General features: G+C 43.6%; 1 long non-coding RNA gene across 1 annotated transcript; it reads right to left on the reverse strand.

The window, feature by feature from the left end:
- Window positions 1-1793: 1793 nt before the first annotated feature.
- LOC144177034 (uncharacterized) lies at window positions 1794-12444 on the reverse strand. The gene is made up of 5 exons (XR_013323807.1): window positions 12224-12444; window positions 10140-10519; window positions 9576-9643; window positions 7885-7962; window positions 1794-2178 (listed from the first exon to the last, which is right to left on the reverse strand). It is a non-coding gene; the product is annotated as an uncharacterized LOC144177034 (long non-coding RNA).
- Window positions 12445-13177: the final 733 nt, after the last annotated feature.

Genomic DNA, 13177 nt, shown 5'->3' on the forward strand with positions numbered 1-13177 from the left:
TGATAGCACAAATACGAGGAAGGGGTAGAGACGCGCCGAAAAGGTTTTGGAACCATGTGCAGGCATTAGGGAAACGTACGAGTCCCACAGAAGTCGGTACTATAGAAAACGAGCACGGGCAGATGCTCAAGGGAGAGGAAGCATTAGCATACCTGCACAAAATCATCACGGAGAAGTTCGGTAAGGTGGATGAAGAGGCCCCGCAGCGACACAGAGATGTCGCGGCGGGTAGGCCGAAATGTCTGGAGATAGATGGGGGCAAGCTGAAATGGAAAAGAGCAGAGAAAAGGTCCCCAAGAATACCGCGGCAGGCACGGATGGGATACCAATGGAGTTGATTAACCAGTTAGGACCAAAGAGCAAGGGAAAGCTACTGCAAGCCATCAGAACAAGGATAGAAGAAAAGGCAATTCCGGTGGCGTGGCAAATGAGCAGGATGAACTTAGTGTACAAGGGCAAAGGACTCAGGACAAACCCAAGCTCGTATAGGCCGGTAACCGTCACGTCAGTGCTGTACAGGTTAGCAATGCAGGCAGTGAAGTTCGAACTAGAGCAGTGGGTGGAAGAAAATAGGATATTAGGGGAGCTTCAAAATGGGTTTCGAAAGGACGGAAGACTAGACGACAACTTATTCGTGGTAAGCCAATGCATAGAGGTGGCGAAGACGCAAAACCGACCTTTGTGGTTAGCCTTTCTAGACATTAAAGCGGCGTATGATAATGTAGACAGTGAGCGGCTTTGGAGTATCCTGGAGGACGAGGGAGTTGGGGCAGAATTCATTAGCTTACTCAGGGAGCTATACCGGGAGAACCAAGTGCAAATAGTGTGGGAGGGGGTAACATACAATAGGCCTGTATACACCTACAAGGGTTTGAAACAAGGATGTCCTCTCTCTCCGCTGCTGTTCATGATCTACATGACGGGGTTAGAAAGAAAGCTAGAAGTCAGCACGATGGGGTTCGACTTATCCTACATGAAAAACGGGCAGGTGGTGGAACAACGGGTTCGGGGACTAATGTATGCAGACGACATATTGTTGATGGCGGACAACCGGATAAGTATGCAGGGCTTGATGGATATATGCAGTGAAGATGCGACGCACCTAGGGCTATCCTTTAGCAGAGAAAAATCGGGGATCATGGTCTTTAATGACGGCGCGGAGCACAAAACAGTATCAGTGCAGCAAGTAGAAATACCATTGGTGAAAGAGTATAAATATTTAGGAGTATGGCTGAACAACAGCGAAGATTACACGCAGGCGCATGAGGCTCACCTTAAGACGAAAGGAAGACGGAACGCGGCTAGCTCACACTAAGAAGAAAAGGAGTCCCTGTGACCCTCTTTGGGGGTATTTACTTGCCACAGATTTGACTCTTCATCGACCCCCTTTCGCAGAGTCACGCTACTCTTATTGAAAGGGGGTCACACGGACCCCGTCGCAGTAGTCACAGTAGAATATGGGTGACTACCTCCTTAGAGTCAGCACTGACTGCCACGAAAGAAAAGAGTCACGGGACCCCTGCCTGATGATCATCGCGACCCTGTAACAAGAGTTGTGAGGACGCCCCTTTTTAAAGAGTCCCGTGATGCTTATGGCGACAGAGTCGTGGAAGTGTATGGGTGACCTTCCCAGAGATGGTCAGTAATACTGCTGATGGAATCATTGCAGTATACGTGCAAGTGCAATTTTAGCCCACATGCATGCAGCTTCATGAGCAGTTTCATACAAGTATAGCAAAGCAAACCAAAAGTATTTGAAAATTATTTTATTAAAGACGAAAGTGATACATATTTGAATGAAAAGCCAGCTTAGGGTATCACAGCTGTTTTAAATTACAAAATAACCAGCAAATAGCCTAAAAATACAGATACACTAAGCATGTTTTACTGCTTGCTATGGCTTGTCACAAAGCAGGTTTGCTAGACTAACAGGCATGATATTAAATCACAAAAACAAGTTTTGTGTTAACCAGCTTTGCATACCTGCTGATGCAAGGTTAAACTGGTGTGGAAATAAATTGCAATAATTTTTAAAGGCTTCTTTCCTTGTAGCTGTTTTTCTAAGGCAGACTTCTTACACAAGTCCATAAAGTCAATCCAGAAATCTTCACAAGCCGTGCACAAGCGTTGCAAGGTGTCCTCGGGTCGTGGCGTCTCGGACCAGGCCTTGTCTTGGACCTGCCAGAAATATCAATGAAAAGAAATTGAACGATAAGACAAAAGGAAAATGAAATTGTAGCCAGCACAGTAAAATCATCAACAACAGGCTAACTGCCCAGTGCCTGACAAAAAAGAGGGCGAGGAGCACACCTCTTGCCATTACATTTCCTTGCTTCGCCATTTGGCTTTTATGAAATGTTTTGTATGAGGGAACATATGTATAATGTATGAAGTTACATATGGACACCCCAGAAATGCAAAGGCTTCAAAAATTATTGCATCCATAAAGAGGATCTGAAAGCTCCAGGGAGGGAGACTAAGAATTTATGAGTGCAAAAGGCTGCTAGTCCCCCCTTTTGATGGTATGAAAATATCTATGTAAAGCTTAAAGGCAGCACGAGTAACAAAGCAGTAAGTGAACTGAGACACCTGCTGCACAAAGGGCCTGCTCCACACTGCAAAACACTGGAGGGGAACTTAGTCTTACTCAAACTGTTCAGAAAAATGCATGAGGCAAGTTGGTACGTAGTTCTTAAAAAGTCGAGTCCATAGCACATGACAAAGAAGATGATAGGACAAGCACTTGCTTGCAACTAAGTTTATTGAGTGCATCGTCTAAAATAACACCCTTTAATAGTGGGCCGCACAATGGTAACAAAGGAATCATAGCGAAGTTTCTAAATATTCAAGCTCATTGAATACAGGTTCACTGTGCTCCTGTTTTTTATGTAATAAACATCTAAAAGCTCCCAAATCAGTGCTTTAGCTTCTTTGCAGAAGTCAAACTTGGCTCAAGAAAGGCTTGTACTTGCATGATTCGCAATGAGTGGGTACATGCAAAACGCCAAGGGACAAATTGGATACATCGACTTTCCAGATGGGAACGACACATCATAGATTCCCCCCATTCCCTGGGCAAAAACCGCTGGGTGTGCTGCTTGTTGCGCTTTTCTTTTGCTTTTAGGCTTGATAGCAATTTGCCTGAACCTTCTATCTATGCTTCACTGATTAACTTTGACGCTTTTTTAAAGTTATTCAATACGCTGACTATATTTTCTACTCTGCATGCAATGTCTGCACCCCGTTTCGTTTTTTCCTTCAACAGTTTTTAGCTTAAGTGAAAGCATGAAGCACTAAATAATGCTTACAGTTGTAGTTATCTAGATCACACTTATTACTGATAGAAAAGAAACCTAAGTTGTCAGTACAAAGGGCACCACTGCCTTGTTACGTGCCTCGGTTTCTTCATGTTTTTAGTGGCCACAAGAAAAAATTTTAAACCACTTGTCTATTTGAATTATTGTCAACGCGTTTAGTTTCCGTACCCTTATTTTTTAACTTCTAATGTAATTAAATTTGGCACAAAACTTGTTCCAAAGTTTCTAATTCCCTGGATGGGCTTTTCTGCACGAGTTGTGAGCGATGCAGTAAAGCTGACACTACAGCCTTGATGGGACATGCCACAATAATTAGTTTCCCTATCCCAATTTATTGACTTTGGATGTCCAACTTTTTGTTCTCGAACTTCTCATGCAGTAGAGGGGCTTCTCTGCACAAATTCAGAGTCATGCAGTAAAGCTGACACCAGCGTTGATTTCAACTCTTTTGTTACCGCAGAAAATTAACCAGTTTTTAGGGCTCTAAGAAAACATTTCTTTTTGCTAAATGTGTTGGTTAGGCACATAGTGCAGTGGCAAAAATGCGGATGATTCAACGCCCTTGCTAGCACCAGTTGTGTAATGTTTGCATAAATAATGATCGCAAAACAAAAAACCCAAATCAAAATTTTGTCACCGTAAAGAAAAATGAAAAAAAAAAAGTTGTGTATAACAAACCACCAATACTGGAAAAAAGTTAGAATACGCATTTTGAAGGTTTACATTAAAAAATCCTGTCCAAGAAAAAATTTACTAGTGCAAATTAATTTGACCCCGTGGTGCTTGCACGCATGGTGCCCGCGTCTCGTGGTGAAGCCGAATATTCATTCCAAAATACACAATTTTGGATGGTTCTCTGAAATGGTTTGATATTATTAGGGGCCCAACTTAGTCCCCACGTGATGTAAAAACATCTTATTAAGGACTACAGCAAGCACCAGATTCACGGCAAGCAAGAGATGCCAAAAAATCCACTTGGAATTTAAAACCAATCTCAGTGGTGCATTTTTGTTGACATTCTGATCATCAATTATCTACCAGAACTTCCACTTGCGGTTTATTGTCATCTTCTGATTCGCTATGGTAGCCCTGCTTGCAGGAATAACTTGCGATGCACTAGAATTGAGCCCAGCAAGCTTCCGCACGGCGAAAAGAGTGCTGCCTAACATTTTCAAAAAGGCACCATATCAAACCTTTTGGAGACTGCCAGAATAGACAGTCGCAGTAAGAAGCAACACTAGACCTCCAAAAATAGCCTCGTACTAACAAAACTGGCCAGTGAACAGCTGGCAGTGTTCAAGGCTGATTGGAAATCTCTACTTGTCTGAGCTGATATCTGATGACTTGGTGTTATTTTTTGAGTTTCAGCTGGAGCTGTTATCGCAAAAGTAGGGCATGAGTGAAGCGATATCACAAAAGGCGTTCTTTTTTCGAGGAATAGTAGAGGGCGATGGGGGTGCTATGGCAAATCGGCTTGAAGTTGGGTAACTGCGTAGTAGCACGAAATATTAGGTTTGCAACACACAAACAGAATGAAAACTGCTCGATTCCCGGCCGCGGCGGCCGCTTTTCTGATGGAGGCGAAAAGCAAAAACGCCCGTGTGTACGAGATTTCGGCGCACGTTAAAGATCCCCAGGTGGTCAAAATTAATCCGGAGCCCTCCACTACGGCGCGCCTCATCGCCTGCGTTGCGTCGACGCGTTAAACCCTACAATCAATCAATCAGAATGAAAACTGCTGGAAAGTGGCTGAAAATGCCAGGTCCACTTGATACACATGCGGGGAACCTTCAGAAATAAGCTTTCACAAAATAAAACGACCCTTTCTTCGAACCAAAGCTCAGTAGTGGAAAGCTGGTGTCATTTCCAGGTAATTATCATCTGTCACTGCCATCGGATTGCAAAACTGGCAAAATGATTTGGTATTTGGCTTGCTGGAAGACTTTTGGTCAAGAAAATTCCATGGTAATGCAGCATGACCACGAGTCGCATGCTTTTTTATCAAGCGCAGCAGCAACGCTCCCTTCTGAGAAAACATACACACCTCACCCTGCAAAAAACTGCCGAAAATCTCAAGGTTGCCTAAACGTGTAGTGTCTAGACTAACCACCGGGGTACATGAGAAACAACTACAACATCACAAAATCGGCAATCGGCAATATAAAGCACCGATCACCGATCATCAATGCTGTATATTCCTGATATCCATGTTGTCATTTCTCTTGCAACTAACGCATCCCACTGGTTAGTCTAGGCACTGCAGTTTTAGAATCAGTTCTAATTTTCCTGCTCTGGCTACACTGAAATTTCTGACGGTGTTTTTGAGGGTTGAGCAGCATGTGTTGTTTCGATAGGTGCCATGGCTGCTGCGCTATACAAAAAAGGATGTCACTTGTGGTTACGCTGCATTACCATTAGATTTTTTGATCAAATGGCTCACAGAAGTCAAGTGTCAAATGATGTCGTCAGCTTTGCAATCCGACTGCGTTTAAAGGTGAGAACTACCAGAAAATGACACCAGGTATGCACTAGTGAGCTTTGGTTTAGAGGACGGGTAGCTTTTCTTCAGTCAAAGTATTCGTGGATGTCTCCGCATGTCTGACAAGTGCACTTAGCATTTTCAGCTCTTTTCCTGTCATTTGTTTCATTTCTGCATTGCGCAATTTATATTTGGCACTACTAGACAGAGAACTTCAACCCGATTTGCCTTAACGCCTTCGTTGCCCACTACTTTTCCTCAAAAAAAGCATGCCGTTTGTGATTTCACTTCACCCATGCCTTACTTGTGCAATAAGAGTTCCAGTTGAAAGTCAATTGATAACCTCAAGTCATCAGACATCAGTTAAGGCAAGGAGAGAGAGCTTAAAATTGGCTTCAGTTTTGATTCTGTACGAGGATATTTTCGGAGGTCTAGAGTTGCTCCTCAGTATAACTACATATTCTGACAGAGTCTGCCACAAGTTTGGTATTGTTTTCTAAAATGTTAGGTGGAGGTGCAATGCAGGAGGCTCATAGAGCTGAACGCCTTTTTCATTTGTCACGCAACAGTTACTCGGGGATAGCTAGCTGGGCAGTTCCAGTGCATCGCACCTCATTCCTGAAAGCAGGGTTAGAAAAGTGAGCCAGAAGAATATAACAACCAGCAAGTGAAAGCTTCAACAGGTGCATGATAGTAAACTGACAGTGAACGAGTTTTGTTTTCAGCCCCAAGCAGTTTTTGTCCTATCCCGAATTTTTACCTTACCATTAATGCGATGTCAACCATTGACAAGATGTTTCTACATCATTTGGGGACCAATTAGTGCCTCTAATAATGCCAAACCACCCGATTTTTTTCAGTAAACTATCCGAAATTGCATATTTTGAAACAGAGGTAGGGCTTCACTGCAGAACGAGGGCACCACACATGGTAACATGTTTTTCATATCTGACAAATTGTACTGGGCAACTTAACTTTTTTCCAAGATGTGTTTTTTATGTTTGGCAAAAATTATACTCCAAACTTTTTAAACTATTTGCAAACTGATATACATAACTTATCCATATTTGCAACGTTTGGCCAAAAACTGATTTTGTTAATTTGCGAATCTGCTCTTGTTGGAAAGGGCATCGAATAATCTGCATTTTGAGCTGATGCAGAATGTGCCTAATCAATATGTTTACACAAAAATGTTTTGTTAGACCCCAAAAATTGGTAGACTTTCTGCGATAAAAAGAAAGTTACCGCCCTGTCTGCGTGCCATATTCCGAAGTCTATTCTTAGCAGATATCAGCGTCAACGCCAGAAGTAGTGTACTTAGCGAGCATGGCAATGCATACGGCAGCTTCTGGATTTTCGGGCCGTCTCGAGCGTTTTGATGTTCGGGACAGGTTTTAGTAGTAGGAAGCATCGCTTCGTTCACAGAAAAAGAATTACCTTTAAACTCTAGCTTTAATCAGCTGTCATGAGACAAATTAAACCAAGCTATTTTTCTTAGAAAACTGTTACTAAAGACAACTGTTTTTCTAGTGGCTCATTTTATTCATGACTACGTTGGCTGAAGTTGTTGAAATTGCAACTGTGTGAGAGCTTTTTATGGGTTGAATATGGGAGCTTTAACCTAATTGCTTGTAGTATTAGCATGACTAGGCCGATCTGGAAGACCATTTCGTGAGAAACGAGCGTTATCACTGCCAAAATAGCTTAAAAATACAAAACCCACCCACACATCAAGATATTCATTGATGCCAGGGTCCGTATGGGAAATTTAGGAGGTGTGTCACGGTGTCACAGTGGTGGCGTGGTTATCAGACCAGGTAGTTGTTTTGAAGGTTGGTAGCTAGTAGCTCACAATATGCCTTTTTTGTCTGCTTCTTCGGTTTTTTTTTTGGAAGATTATTCGGAGCGAGATTATAGAGAAATCGATAGATGATTTTTGAAGACTGGGAACGATTCCAAGAAATTTAAGCAATTTCGCTGACACAACCGTTTTTCTAAAAATTCTAAAACCACACAAAGAAGCAACACTCAGTTTTTCCAAAGCTCCTGCGAAGTGATTTCATTAAAAGTAATTACTGCTGTACTTACCAGTGCAATCTGAAGGCTTCGACACCACTTTCATTCAGCAAAACAGGCCGCAGGACAGTGTATCCACCCCTCTTGCATCTAATGATAAAAAAAAATACATATCACTGACATGGAAATTAATAAGATGTGGGGGACCAACAAAAGAGTATAGAGGAGGCCATAAGGAAAAATATCCACAGGGCTCCAGCTTAACAAATGCAATGTGGTAATTGCTACGTTCCTCATATTTTCACGGTGTATTAACAACTGCTTTATTATCAGGGTCTCTACTTCCGCACTACTTTCATTTAGCAGTATTAGAAGTGGAACTGGATTACAAGTCTGTGAAAAACGCGGAATTGCTGTAAACACACAGATGACAACGTCACACTGTTTCTGCAGCAAGCAAGCAATAACACATGCAGTAAAGGGTCCATAAAGACTGAATACAGCTTTGTTTAGTTTGAAAGAACTAGCTTTTCAGTACTCACTCGGCTCCCTTCCAAGCCGGAAATACATTAGTCAGAAATACACAAGCAACACAGAATATTTTCAAATTTCTCACTGAGGCTTTGGCATGAGAGACGCAATATGGGCTAGCACTAAAAAATGTCGACAGACAAGAGTCTTCTGCCGGCCCTGCTACAAGAGTGGCGCTTCTCCCCCACGTCCTCTTAGGTGTTTTCCTAGCATTTTCTGGGCATGTGTTCGCTTCTAAACTTCACTTCACATCAGACTACTGCCCTGGTCAATGAAGGGAGGAAAACTGCTTCTTCCTGTGTTGTGGCCCACAAAAATGATTAAACATATCAGATGTGCAATATACATAGCAAAAGTTGCCGCAAGTGAAGACAGAAGCCGCACCGCACATACTGAACTCCGTCTGGAACAACTTCTATCTAGCCTGATAATTTTACTTAGATTTTGTTTCGACGGTAGGCCATATTTGGCCCCTGGCACCAATTTGAGCCCTTCGGGAAGGCGTTGTTGCACTGTTCCCTTCAAGTTTCCATTCTTCTATTGCTCCCTTTGTCAATTTCTGCTCTTAAGGATGACCAGCCCTCCTTTTCTTCTGTCCCCTATTTTACCCTCTCCCAGTCTCCTTTGCCTTTGTGCTATCGAGAATAACTGGTTTGCATGTTTTCATTTATGTTGGTTCCATTGCTCACAAAACCGGAGGGTGGAAAAAAAACTTTTCCGAACTAGTGTTTGCCGTGCTCGGCATTATTTTAGTGTAATATTGCCTTGAGGAAGCTTTGTACACTGATCAAATCTGTCTGAATATTCAAATCCTCGTTAGGGTTTCTACAGCTGTTGTATGAAGGTTTCGACGTATTCATAGTATTTCAGGATTCCTTCACCTGCTTTTCTCAACGGAATTGGCGGTGGCCAATTTTTGGGCCAGAACGTTTCGCGTGGAATGACCCATTAGTATTATGAAGCTTTGGTTTTTTTATGTGAAGCCTTTGGTGCATAAACGAAAAGCACAAAACTGACACAACCTCTCTGGGAATAAAAAAGAAGTGACACCAAGGTTCAATTTTTAACAATTTTCACAGCATTTTAATATCCAAAGATGCCTCCGTGCAATAACAGTAGCCAACCGTTATTTGGAATTAATTTGAAATCAACAATATTTATGCGATCTCTAGGAGAGCAAATGGTGGTTATGAGCTGAACTGAAAGAACTAAGAGACAAGTGTAATACAAACCTCCAAAAAGGCAAAGTACCCCGTGAGCATGGACATCCACAGGACTTGAGGATTAAGAGCAGCCATACCTGATAGAGCCAAAGGTGAAGGCAAAAAGTAAGGGCAGGAGCAGTTGCAACAAATGACAATTTTACACAGACGTCAACCGCACAAGCAATTCGAAGGCTCAAGGGCCAGTCCAAAGCAGGCACAAGCAAATTTTATATCCCCTGAAACCTACAAACCCGCATAACCTCACACAACCATGTCGATGAAAATCTGCAGCCCTGCAAGATTTTACCTGCTGTTATGACATGTTTCAAATGCTGAGTCTTTCCATGCCAAACAGCCAAGTGTACGGTGCTTGACACTCTAACCTTTCGGGAAAAATTAATTGTTGATGCGAAGATTCTCTTGGCCTGGCAGGAGTGTGACACGTTCACACGGAACTCGGGAGAAAGGGAACACAATGAGTTACAATGGCGAACGGTGAAAGGGAAACTTAGCACCAAACAAGGACACAAGGGTCAACGTGCAGCCCCCGAAATCCAGTTCAAGCGAAGAGAAAAACGGAAATGCTCTCACCAACACGAGAAGCCCCATTCAGCGATGTGTGCCGCGGGTCATCGTTGGTCCAGGTTGCAGCAGAGCATTGGCCCCGGAATGCATTTACTGCTCGGACAAAGCAGCACAGGCAGCACCACGCCCTGCGTGGCAGGTGTGGTGATCCATCCTGGGCCGTGGCCACCAACCGCGGCCAGGTGTAGAACCGAGCCCGGTTGTCTGCAAGCCAACTCGCTCGTCTGGAACCTCTGGTACACAGAATCCGCAGGCCCATCTCCAGTCCTGGTTAGCTCACCAGCTTCAGACTCATCTGGTTCCGCGATCAGCCTCCACCCGAACCTTGTTCCTTGCTTGAGCACCTCCTCCTTAATTAATGTAGACAAGCTGATGTGTTTATGGCTCTGTAATACAGTACATACAAAATATAACGAGAGGGAAGATGAAGACTTGGTTGCTGGCTAGTTGAAAAACTGCGCAAAAGATGAGGGTGACAGGAAGAGTGCTGAAGCATGTCTACTTGTGCAACACTGGTCTGCACGCTGGAGTAATGCCCAAGTGACAACATGTCTGGCAGACAATAATGATGCAAACAGGCGACTCACTAAATACAGAAAGTACACTCTGAGTGTGTGATCAGGGCATGTAATATTTTTTTAAGCTTTTTTTTAATATTTAATATTTAATAATTATATTTATATTTAATATAATAAGCTTTTGAAGGAAAGTTGCTCTTGTTACGATCACAGAGACGGCCACAAGAAAAACGTCCGCTTTCACGAGAAGATGGCGCCGTCTACTCGTGAAATTGTACGTAGTTTTCTTGTGTCCGTCTATGTGATCATAAAAAGCCCAACCTACCTTCAAAAGAATATTTAGCATGCTCCAGGCTTCTTTTGTTGCCTAATTAAAGGATTCATTTTGCATTGGGGCCTATTTTCTCTACCTGCAAATATCGTGCGAACGTGACAATACATGCCAATATGCCATTCATAATGGCTTTTCCCCATAAAAAGGACACTAAACGGTCCCAACAAGTTTGCCTATACGGGCAGACCAGTGTTAAAAATGACGCTGCACCAAAGGGTTCAAAATGATTTAAACCCCCCATGTACTGTTTTTTTTTGTAGTTCGGTTTGTTATTTCACGAAACGTCAAAGAAGAAAACTACAGAATAAAAAGGGAACACTTGACACACTTTTGAATAGCCTGCCATTGCAAACTAGTGCCGTGTATTACAGAATTGTACCGCTCCGCCCAACAGTCAAATGGTTTTCTGCGACCGACGGTGCAAAAAGCAGCCGTTAGACAGCGAACACAACAGTAGCGCTAGAGACAAGCTTGACGTGGGCTAATGAATGAGGGCAAAAGGAGGGTGTGCTGAAGAATACGGACGGCATGAACAAGTTAGAACAGGCGCCTCGTAGGCGCTGTAAAATACCCCTCCTCCCCACCCACACACCCCGAGACTTAATTCCCTGCGATGCCACATGTCCGCCTTTCACCTCCAATTTCCACGTATATGAATTCTGTGCCCCTGTGAACTCTACGTGAACTCAAAGACGGGCTTCGTCATTAGCTCGTGAAGCTTGGCAACGTCAGGCGTTGTGGAACTGCCGTACTCGCTCGCTGGCGCGCGGCCCGAACTCTCTCTCCGTGTCCTGCATTTGCATACTATTTTCTCCCCCTTGCACATTGCAAATTCTCATCTGTTTAACTACATTTCCTGCGTCCTCACCTCTTGCCAACTTTTTTTTCCCGACAACGCCGCCAGCACACGGTCAACGCGTACGCTGTAGGGGCGCGTTGGCGAGCGAGTACGGCCACAGAACAGGGAGTACGGCAGTTTCACGACGCATATCGCGGCCCGCAGACCGCGAGCAGCCGCGAGGAAGGACGGTCGCAGCGGCGGCAGCCGGTCTCGCGAGCGCGATAGCTTAGAACAGTCTCAAATAGGGAGGAGGGGGCGAAGGAGAGATTTCACAATGCTTACGAGGCGCCAGGCAGCAAGCAAACAAGCACAGCATATGCAACTTTTTCGGCATGTGTCCGGAAAGCTAACCGAGACAACTATTTCACTTGGTATTATTAGCAGGGACAGTACTCACGTGAAAAAACACGATGACACAGCCTTTGTTCCGCCTTCGCATTCAACCGTAGCACGCCGTCGACTTGCCGAACTGAAGAACTCTAGTAGACGATTTCAGGCGGTGCGCAATGAATTCCGCACAGCAAATTTCATACAGGTGTCACGCCGTTTCCATCCCGCAGCGGTTTTGATACGCGAATTCGACAAAAAATGCGTCAACTCGCCCCGCTGCCTTCGCGCCACTCACTGGCTTACTCTACTTGGCTCGCAGTGGATTCTATTGATTCGCGTTGTCTAAAATATTTGCATTTGTATTCTTGTTATTGAGTTTTAAAGCAAACGCTAGACAAAAGAAATCTGGTTCTGGCAGGAACTTTTTACATATGTACGTTTTACATAATGTACAGAAGTTTTTATAAAACAAACGCAAATCAGTCACGTGACTACTTGGCGGCTTTTTTAAACGCACTAAAAGAGGCGACGCTCGCACACAGGTTCGAATATATAATAATTGTGGGCAACATGCATTAATCATTTAAATAAAAAGATTGTCGCAATATGAAGTAGTTTTTATTGAATAAAAGCAACTACAAGTAAGGATTTGAATGACTAACACTTGAATTCTGCTTTTTGGTCGGGCAGCTTGGTGTAAGTTTACACGACATCTGAACACAGAGCTCTGTACGCGCGCAAGTGCGATGCCTTACATCGATATGTACTTAATGTACAAAATTACTAGTGGCACATGAAGCAGTGAACATACTGCTTAATTGGTAAAACGCGAATGAAAATAACATCTGCAGTAAAGTAGGCTTTGTTGCACGACAACGAAGCTTTGCAAGAAAGCAGGCACGCAACATCGTGCATAGAGAGGCTGAATTGTAGAGCGGCAGAATTGTGGCGCAAAAGCTAGTTACGAACACGCCACACGTCCTGATATTCTCCCGCCTATTTTGTAGGGTTCCTGAGAAGG

This window comes from Haemaphysalis longicornis, unplaced genomic scaffold (assembly GCF_048455015.1).
Source record: "Haemaphysalis longicornis isolate Haplotype H1 unplaced genomic scaffold, Haemaphysalis longicornis Haplotype H1 scaffold_1, whole genome shotgun sequence".
NCBI classification, from domain to species: domain Eukaryota; kingdom Metazoa; phylum Arthropoda; class Arachnida; order Ixodida; family Ixodidae; genus Haemaphysalis; species Haemaphysalis longicornis.